At 32.0% G+C, this 9,871-nt stretch overlaps 1 protein-coding gene across 1 annotated transcript in view; it reads left to right on the top strand.

Annotated features, from left to right (window-relative positions):
* Nucleotides 1-4,561: 4,561 nt before the first annotated feature.
* The window catches only part of LOC108765800 (ABC transporter G family member 23), a 21,650-nt gene continuing 16,340 nt past the window's right edge, over nucleotides 4,562-9,871 (top strand). The window contains exon 1 of the mRNA XM_018514646.1: nucleotides 4,562-4,584. The gene's annotated coding sequence lies outside the window, so the exon portion shown is untranslated. The remainder of the gene's footprint in view (nucleotides 4,585-9,871) is intronic.

Below are 9,871 nucleotides of genomic sequence, written 5' to 3'. Positions count from 1 at the left end.
TAAATTTATTGCGAAAAATATTACCTCGGCCGGGACTTGAACCCGGATCTCTTGTAAACCGTACGAGCGTCCTGAGCCATTAGACTACCGAGGCCTTAAAATTTTAATTTCAATTAATTATAATAATAATGCGCCATGTGCACGTCACATCGTATACCATAGGTCTGTTTTTTATTGCCGCACTTTCTGAACTAGTACACACAGTGCAATAAGTTGAAGTTAGATAAGTTGAAACAAATATACGTTTGTTTCACTTTAACTTATTGCACTGGTTCAGAGTGCAGTAATAAAAAACAGACCTCTTATGTAACAATGTTGCCATTGCTGATTATCTCAACCGTCATGTGTGGTTGATCACATTCGAATGTGCAATGCTGCCATCGCTAGGTTAAGTCAAAAGCCCTCTAGTGTCGAAAAAACGAGATGGACATTTTCTCCTGGTTGATGATGACAATAATAATGATAATAATAACGATAATGACGACGACGTTTCTTAAAATGAGGTGAAAATTCACAGATCCGGACTTTGCGTCGCGATATCTCCGCTCGTAGGACACGTAGAAAAAAAATAAAAGCACCTTTATCATACAATCCGTGTGGTGGCTCTCGATTGAGCATACATAGAACGCGATCGATTCAGCCGTTATTGAGATCCGATAATCTCGATCTGCCGCAACTCGTCGGTTCGCGTAAAGGAGGAACGGCAGTATCGCTTCGCGCAGCTTAGCGCCGAGACACTGGCCTAGTTTACACCCAACGACCTGACCTATACCCTCACCTTTACCCTACTTAAGACAGGTCTCGAACGGAGCGTTTACCCCAATATAGACTTATAATATAAAATCCACTAATATAAAATCCATTTCTACGTACACAGCTTATTGCACATTACAAAACATGAAATAGAGTCATCTATTAGTTTCTTAGTACACTTTACGTCTTTAGGCCGTCTGCCTGCGTTTACATGCGTTAAAGCTAGGTAGGTCGTGCAGCCTAAGAGAGGTCAGGGATCTTGAAAAAAATCCCTCACCTAAGCGAGGTTATAAGTATTTACACAGTCGCGACCTGATGTGTGTGAAGTTAGCCCCCCTTTTTTTGAAAATTAAAATTTTGACAATTGTTCCAGATTGCTCTGAGTTTGTTCTACATTGTTCCAAAGCGATATCATCTTATTCCAAATCGTTCTCCAATAAAAGGAAAAAACGAATTTTTTTTGCTAGCCCCCCTTTTTTGAAATACGCTACTGGTTCTCCCAAAAATCGAATTTTTTTCGATTTTTGGGAGAACCAGTAGCGTTGGAACATTCATAATGCAGAATTATGTTTCTCAGGACTAGAACAACTGAAAATATAAAATTCTGCGTTGGGATAAGGAGATTGTACCTTTTCTTTTTGTCGAGCCTTTGTTTGTTGAAAAACATTTATTTTTTATTTTTCTCGTTTTCCGTTTGATTTACGAAATTGTCCTTTTGGAACAATGTTTGGAACAACTAGAACAATTTATCGCGATAATGAATTTTTCCAATATTAAGAAAAGGGGTGCCGGATAAGAAAATGTTTTTTTGTTTTCTGCCATTTCTGTTCGTCATATGGAATTGTTCTTTTGGAACAATGTTTAGAACAACTAGAACAATCTGTAGCAAAAAAAAATTGTTTGATATTCCAAAAAAGGGGGGCTAGCAAAAAAAATTCGTTTTTTCCTTTTATTGGAGAACGATTTGGAATAAGATGATATCGCTTTGGAACAATGTAGAACAAACTCAGAACAATCTGGAACAATTGTCAAAATTTTAATTTTCAAAAAAGGGGGGGCTAACTTCACACACATCGCGACCTGTCGTGTTTAGGTTAGATTTAGAGTATAGGTGGCGGCCTAAACGTAGGGTGTAAACTAGGCCACTACCAGTGTCTTCAGATACGTTAATAGACGCCGTTGAGACGTTCGAATTTTGTTACGTCTTTTAATATTAAAGGAAATTCTATATTTTGGAAATTTAGCACCATTGTATAATGTGGGTAGGAAGATTTGCGATCCGCATTTCTTTCGGTTGGATACAGAGCGGCGACCACCAACCACGCGGAGCATGCATTGTCCATCGATCGCACGTTAATCACCGCTCTCTTTGTCATTATCTCTCGCGGCACTTCGAAGCGACATCCTGCGCGCATCGGATTATACTTATTGATGTTTATTGTAAGATTCATGATTCGCGACAACGCCCACCCACTGTTATCACGTTTTTGAAACTCCTTGAGAAATGCTAACGTAGGTTCGATGATGTGCCGCTCGTACCACTCACACAAGTTCGATGTTGAAAGAATAGTTTTTAGTATTAATACTCTTATTGGCATGTTTATGACCCGTCGCAAATTCGCCGTTAAATATGGTGTTTATTTTTATATAGTTGTGTCTTTCTATTGTGTCTTGCACTCGCTGGAACATTATACTGCTGATGTCTTCTAAAAATTGTCGCGACTCGATATAGTCCGCGTTAATTACCGCACCGATTCGATTTTCAAACGCTGCATCGATCTTTCGCCAAACTAAAGATCTGTCCGCGTTTTGTCACTGTTATTGCTAGTGCTCGCGTAATCACCACCAAAATGCATAAATTGTCTTTCTAATTGAATCTTTGTACCCTTGAGTCGTGCAATTGTAGCGATTAAAGATTATCTGTATTCAATGGAGAGTCATGGACGCTTAACATGATTGCATTCTTCAAGCTGTTTGATAAATTCCTTGCACTCTTCTATCCGCGTGAAACACTCCTTCAAGGTAGCAATTTGGTGGGATCGCTTCAACAAATCGCACTCTGCTTGACTGAAATCTCGATCCATGTTTACAACGATTTACTAACAATAAGATGGGTTCGCTCTCATAGATTTCAACATACAATCTGGCACATTTTTTGATTGAATTAATTTTCGTCTATAACCCCCTCTTTTCAGAGTAGAACATTATGCGCTCATTTTCAAAGTATGCTTAAAAAAAAACGCTCTACCCTCATAAAAATTTATGAAAATACAATTCTATCGAGTTTCACTTACATTTACACTTCTACTAACCTTGAAACATATTGCAAAAAACATATTCGATCATATCCCCTCCCAAAAAAGAATAAACGATCGAGGCTCTTTTATCAAGGGAGGGCTCAGTGAGAAATGACAATGGAATCGACATCAAATCGATGTCGATTCGACGTCAAAATCATCGAATTCAACATCGATTCTATTGTCATTTCTTGGGGGGGGGGGGGGGAGGACATTGCGTTTCAAATTGAAACGTAATGGAATTCTGATGGAATTCGATGCATGAATTTTGTTCCCTGAAGCAAAACTAATCTGTTTTTTAAACGTTCAAGCCGCGAGTTTTGTTTTGCGTGCCATCCTTGGTTTCAATATCATCGATTTCGATAGCAGCCAGATGTTGGCACTCAATCGATTAATTATGAAACTTGGTCGTATTTATTTAAAATAATTAATTATTGCAATTAATTATTTAAAATAATTAATAAATGTTATTTCTAGAAAAATTATATTACGCCATATCTTGGCCAAAAAACGATTGGAGTATATACCGGCGAATACCCTTTGTAACACTTTTTGTTTTATAACTATTTGTTTTTTGTATTATTTTTGTTTATGGCAATATTCTCTTTTTGCATTGATGTTTTTTGTTGTCTTGTATATGACTACAGTCCCAAAAATCTGTGATGTTTTACTGCCACTCCCGCATGACGTCATACCCCCACCTCCAAAGAATCCCCCGCGCCCCGCATTCCCCTTGAAGCTCCAGAGTTAGAACTCCCTCTATTACACTACTAATAATAAAAATAAAAAATGATATCGGAATTTGCATTCTTGTTTATTTAATCGATGGTTTATTTAATTATGCAAAATTAAATAAATCTGCATAATTAAATGAACCATTAATGTGAATAAATATAATATTTCATTTGGATTACAAAACATAAGAGTTAATAAGATCTGAAATACGTCAATCCTGTATCTAAATAGGTGGGGAGAAGATAATGATATATTTAAAGCCGCCTCAGGTAAAGCCACACCAGTCATCGCGTGGTCTTGGAGAATGTTAGACGTATTTCTTTGTAATTCTTGACAGTCCATAGAGAAAGTATGTAATAACCGCATAAGTATTTTAAGCTTTTGAAAATTTATGACCATACCTGGTATGCACAACATACACTTTGTTCATGTTTTATATATTATAAAAAAGTGCGATTGTTAGAAAAATTTAGAATATGTTAATGTAATATGGTACAACATGACATTGTTTCATTTTTTCCTTATGTTCTGTCATCAGTCATGTTCAGTGATTAATTGAGTCTATCGAAGAGATTGGAAAAATATTTCATTCATAAATTTCATAAATCGTAATTATCAAATTTCTCGAAGAAGAAGAAAATATTTTATTTGTGAGCTTGATTAGCGGTATGTATAAGATCCTAAACAAATTTAAAACTAAATTATATAACGTAAAAAAAAAAGTATATCTTCTTTTTTATTTCATATATTTTTGAAAATGCAAAGAACGAAAAACGAGCTTTTTAACATAATTAAATCGGTAAGTTAAAATATTATACATGATACTTTTATAGAATTTGTGTGTATATATATGTACATAAATTAATTAGATCAAATTAAATAATACATAAATATTTTTTAATCTCAGAAAATATAATACTTATACTTAATTAATTGAATAAATTCGAAACTTTTATATTCAATACTGCTACAATTTAACATATATTCAGTGATTAATACGTAATGTAAACTATAAAGTATAAAATTGCATAAACATTACTCGTGAATGAAACTAATAAGGGGAGAATAACATCTATTACTTTGGTTTTTATTAAGATGTACTAATCGCATGCATTTCCGCACAACAATGCAGTAGGTTTGTTTTTTTCACGAACATCTTTTTTATTACTTCATATTTCTTGCATAAAATAATACTTGTAAATTATATCAGATTTCAAAATCTCACACAATGAGCAAAAATATAAATGTAGTATAAGTAACCACACAACTTATACTCGTAAAAATCATGTGAAATTAAATTATCACTTTAATTCATTTTGATTGGATTTTAATTCTTAAGAAATCATGGCGTAAACTAAGGAAGCCACTTCAAATATTTTATAAACAATTAGATACGTATTTATAAACAATTAGATCGAAGTGATGCGTTTTTTACGATAAGTTACTTATGTAATTAATGTATTTCATACTTGATTTATTATAATTCTTACGTTTTATATATAATTATTTTGACTCTTATATGCCCTATATTTCTGCAAATTGTTGTTTAATAATTAAAAGTCCTTGACTATTTTAACATTTATTATAAATTAAATAACGCATGTTGCACGATTATTAACCCACATATAAGAATCATATGTATTGATTTATATCATACTGATACCATCAATACATCGCAAAAAAGAGTAGATAAATAAATTTAGCAAAAGATAATAACTTTTCATTTAACGCGTTTCTATATTTATGTTAAATGCACATTTTTATATCAATTTGTGTACGACGATTTGAATATGCATTAGTGCGAGGGAATAATCACTTAATCATTAGTGAACACAGAAACTATATTAACTGGAATACCACACAGCGCTTGATTATTATGGAACATCAATTGGAATATTCTAATTTGATTAGGACAATATACGCATCTTAGATGAGGGAAAAATACTGAATAAGAGACTCATCTCAGAAACTATTTTTATCAAACAATAAACTAATAGTTTAAATTTACAGAATAATATGGAATTGTTGGACAAAGCTTATGATAACATAATTATGTTTAAATGACACGCTCAATGTATTCCATATTTTATATATTTGTACTTGTATTGTTGTCTCGTCAGATGAGACTCGACGTCCGACGCATGAACAGCTTAATAACGTTTCAATAATCATGTAGGGCCCAGTTCCAGAGCTCACGGTTAACTCTTAATCGAGATTCAACTTAATTCTCATCTTTTTCCAATTCTAAAATTGGAAAGAGACAATGAATAAGTTGAACTTCGGTTAAGAATTAACTGTGAATTGTGGAATTGGGCTTAAGTCAGAAAAAATTTTTTATGCTTATATTCTATTATATTCTATTATATATAACGATTCGATAAATTTATTGTATAGTATACCAGGAAGTACGATGACATTACTGTTATATTATTGTTACATTACTACTCTTAGATGACTGAATTCTGTTAACAATTTACATGGAGTATTGATAAGGATCCAAAACAGGATCGAAATGTCTGCGATTATAATTATGTTAATTTATATAAACCAATCTTCATATTGTCATCCTGTGTTGACTCGAATAGGCATTATTTGATTATATTGATTTATCTCAATCGAGCTTTAATACTTAGTTTATTAATTAATAACCACTTAATGCAATCATGGGACGGAATCCTCGAAAGCATTATAAAATTCATATGAAATCTCTATATATAATCCGAATAATATATAATCACATATAAATATAATTACATATACAACCATTATATAATATTAAATTAAATCATATATTTTATATGATCAAATAACTTCGTAATTATGTAGTGAAAAAAATTATTTGTAATCAGATGAAATCATATGAAATCCGTGGGACAATATTTCAACTAATAGTTACTTCCTCGTATCAGTGCGCATTAAGTTACCCTTCACGGTGTAAACGGGGTCATTTGTGTGTCCAGGCGATTTTTAAAATTATGAATATTTTGAAAACGTGCAGTAAATACGGACGCGCTGTTCTGCTCCTAAAAAAATTTATCGGGTGGGGGAAGACGCCCGTGAAAGCCCGGCAGTAGACGTCATTTTCTCGTTGAGCAATGAATATTCAAAATTGAGAGCGGACTCAAATAACCTCCGTTTACACGCAACACATATTTGTTATACAAGTAAACAAAATAATTTTTTGTGTTTCTTGACTATTTTTATAAGTAAAACACATATATATAATGAAAAAATTTTTATTTAGCATTATCTTAGAATAAAAATAGCAAATTACTCTGCAAAAGAGATGTTACAATTTCTTCATTCTCTTACAATGTTATTCCGTATGTATTTTTTTATTTACGAAAGCGTACCCACATAGCACGGGGAGGTCATACAATTTTTGTAAGCTTCATTTAAGCTTCAAAAATAACTTCTCGGGAACTACTATATCCGCTTATGTGAGAGTTTCCTGAGAGCTTTATTTTGATTCGCAGGCAGCTCTTTTTAAGCTCTCTGAAAGCTTAGCAAAATGAAATCCCTAGCTGAGAGCTTATTTAGTCGAATTTTGTAAGCTCCCTGGAAGCTCAACAATATGAACTCTCTGCGAGTTCGTTTTGTCAAATTTTATAACCTCCCCGAGAGTTCAGCAAAGTGAACTCCTCGCGAAGACTTAATTGAAAGTGCTTGTGCTGTGGGTATAAGATTGTAGATTTTGAATAAAAAATAAATTTTTTAAAGTAAATTTTTCATAGGAACGCTTATTTTTATAAGTTTCAAAATTGTAAGACTTCATGTCCCAAATTAAAGCATTTCAATTTTAAAAAATTTAAACTTTATTTTCCATTTTTAATAATTAGATTTTGTTGATTTGTTCAAAAATTACAAATTTTTAAGCATATCACTACCATACTCGCATTTCGATTTATATATATTTTTGCAAAAATAAAATATTTAAACAATAAATTTGTAAAATTATCTATAAATCTTTTATTTATAATAGTTGAGGAAGCTACATAAATTTTTTAATATTTTTTAAACCATTTAATTTATTAAAAACACTCCGGATATTAACAATCCCCGTATACACTTAATTAATGAGTATTACAAAAATGTATACATGGCAAAGATAGTCTTAAATAAGAATTATCTATGAATAAGAGTTATTTACCGTACATACGATGGTCGCAGGAAAAGGAATAAAAATTATGAAGGCTCAGCGCGCACTTTTTAAAACCTAAATACTAGATATATTTGAAAATACATTCGCCATAATATTATATGAGATGAGATTTGTTTTGAAATTCAGTTTAATAACGCACATAATTATAACACAATTGTGAGAACATAATTTAAAACATAATTGTGAGAAAAATTGAAACATCGGATGGAAAAATTTTAAATTCTAACAACGATAAAAAAAACAATCCGTTCAAGATTAATAAGAATCAAGGCCGATGAAGATGCCAACGATTAAATTATAATACCATTAATCATCTTTCATAATGCGTAATTTTCTTTATTATGAACGTTTCGGCTCTCTTTGGAGTCCTCTTCAGCAATGTTACAGTTCTTAATTCATCTTCATTGAACCTTCCGTAAAATTCCAAAGCTTCATGGACATGTTGAACTTCCCGTTTGAGAATCAACTGCAGTTGGGAACCTGGTAGTGACTCACATTTAACGGAAGGTTCAATGAAGATGAATTAAGAACTGTAACATTGCTGAAGAGGACTCCAAAGAGAGCCGAAACGTTCATAATAAAGATTACGCATTATGAAAAATGATTAATGGTATTATAATTGAATCGTTGGTACCTTCATCGGCTTTGACTCTTATTAGCCTTGAACGGATTGTTTATTTTTATTTTTAAGTTTGTGAGTCTGTGTTAAAATTTTATATTTCAAACAACAATACCGGAAAAGTTTCATGATTAGTGTTATGGCAGCTATTATTTAGGATTTTTTAGTATCTTATTGTCGTGATTTAAGATGGTTCTTTAGTAAAGTACCGAAAATTTGGGGTGTCTCACCAGGGCCCACTCAAATTACAAATATTTCATTTCATTTCATTTATTCATGCAATCAATAAAATTTACAATTGGGTAATTAGTGATTACAGAAATTGAGTGTGTGAGTGATGTATGAAATGAACAAAGTGATAAGGCTCCAGCAAAATCCGCTGCTCTAATGCCTACCAGAAAAGAAAACAGTGAGTTACAATTCTAATAGCGAGTGAGAACTGAGATAAGGAATGAAATTAACAATAAATTGTACGCAGAGAAATATTTGCATAATTTGAATAAAATATTAAAACTACGTGTATATCTTGATGAAATGGTATGAAACATTCGATAGTAAATCAAGAGCTGCATCTTCATCAAAACAAGAAATGAGATTATGTTTACTTTTTAAGATTAAATTCATATGTGAGTTTATGCACGTATTTTTCCAGAATGGCAGTTGACCAATTACTTTTTTGTGACCATTAAAATCATAATTTTTTAAACTATTACCCTATAAGCGCATAATATTGTTTAATATTAAGTAATATTTTAGGCATATTCTTAGAATATTAAATGTAACATTTTAAAAATATGGTACTAAAATTATATAATATTAAATAATATTCTCGAAATATTAACTCTTATACCGTACCAATATGGGTAACTATAATAGTAACCGAGCAATTCCTGTCCGTGCAAGTTCCTTTGAGTCTTTCAGTAATTATAAATTATATATATACTACATTTTGTTATTTACCAAAATAAAAAATCAATATTTATTCTAGAAAGTTGAAAATATGTTGGTGAATTTTTAGAGATTTTTTAAAATTATTTTGAAAAGGTGAAAAAAACGAAGAGATTCTAGTGACACTTGATAGTATGGATGAGGCACCAAATTGTACATGGTACGGTTAATGGAAGGATTAATGGAAGGTTATTTGTCCACTTCTGATAATATTGTACGATTATTGAAAGTAACATTACTTAATGTTACTGGAATATTGTATAAACATATATATATACAGGGTGGCCCGTTTTAATCGCCGCACCCGAATTTCTCGGAACGTAAGCCAGATAGGGAAAAACGGTTCAGACAAAAGTT

The sequence above is a fragment of the Trachymyrmex cornetzi genome, unplaced genomic scaffold, assembly GCF_001594075.2.
Source record: "Trachymyrmex cornetzi isolate Tcor2-1 unplaced genomic scaffold, Tcor1.1 scaffold541, whole genome shotgun sequence".
NCBI lineage: Eukaryota > Metazoa > Arthropoda > Insecta > Hymenoptera > Formicidae > Trachymyrmex > Trachymyrmex cornetzi.
Note: the sequence above shows the minus strand (reverse complement) of the source record. Positions and strands in the feature narration are given on the sequence as shown.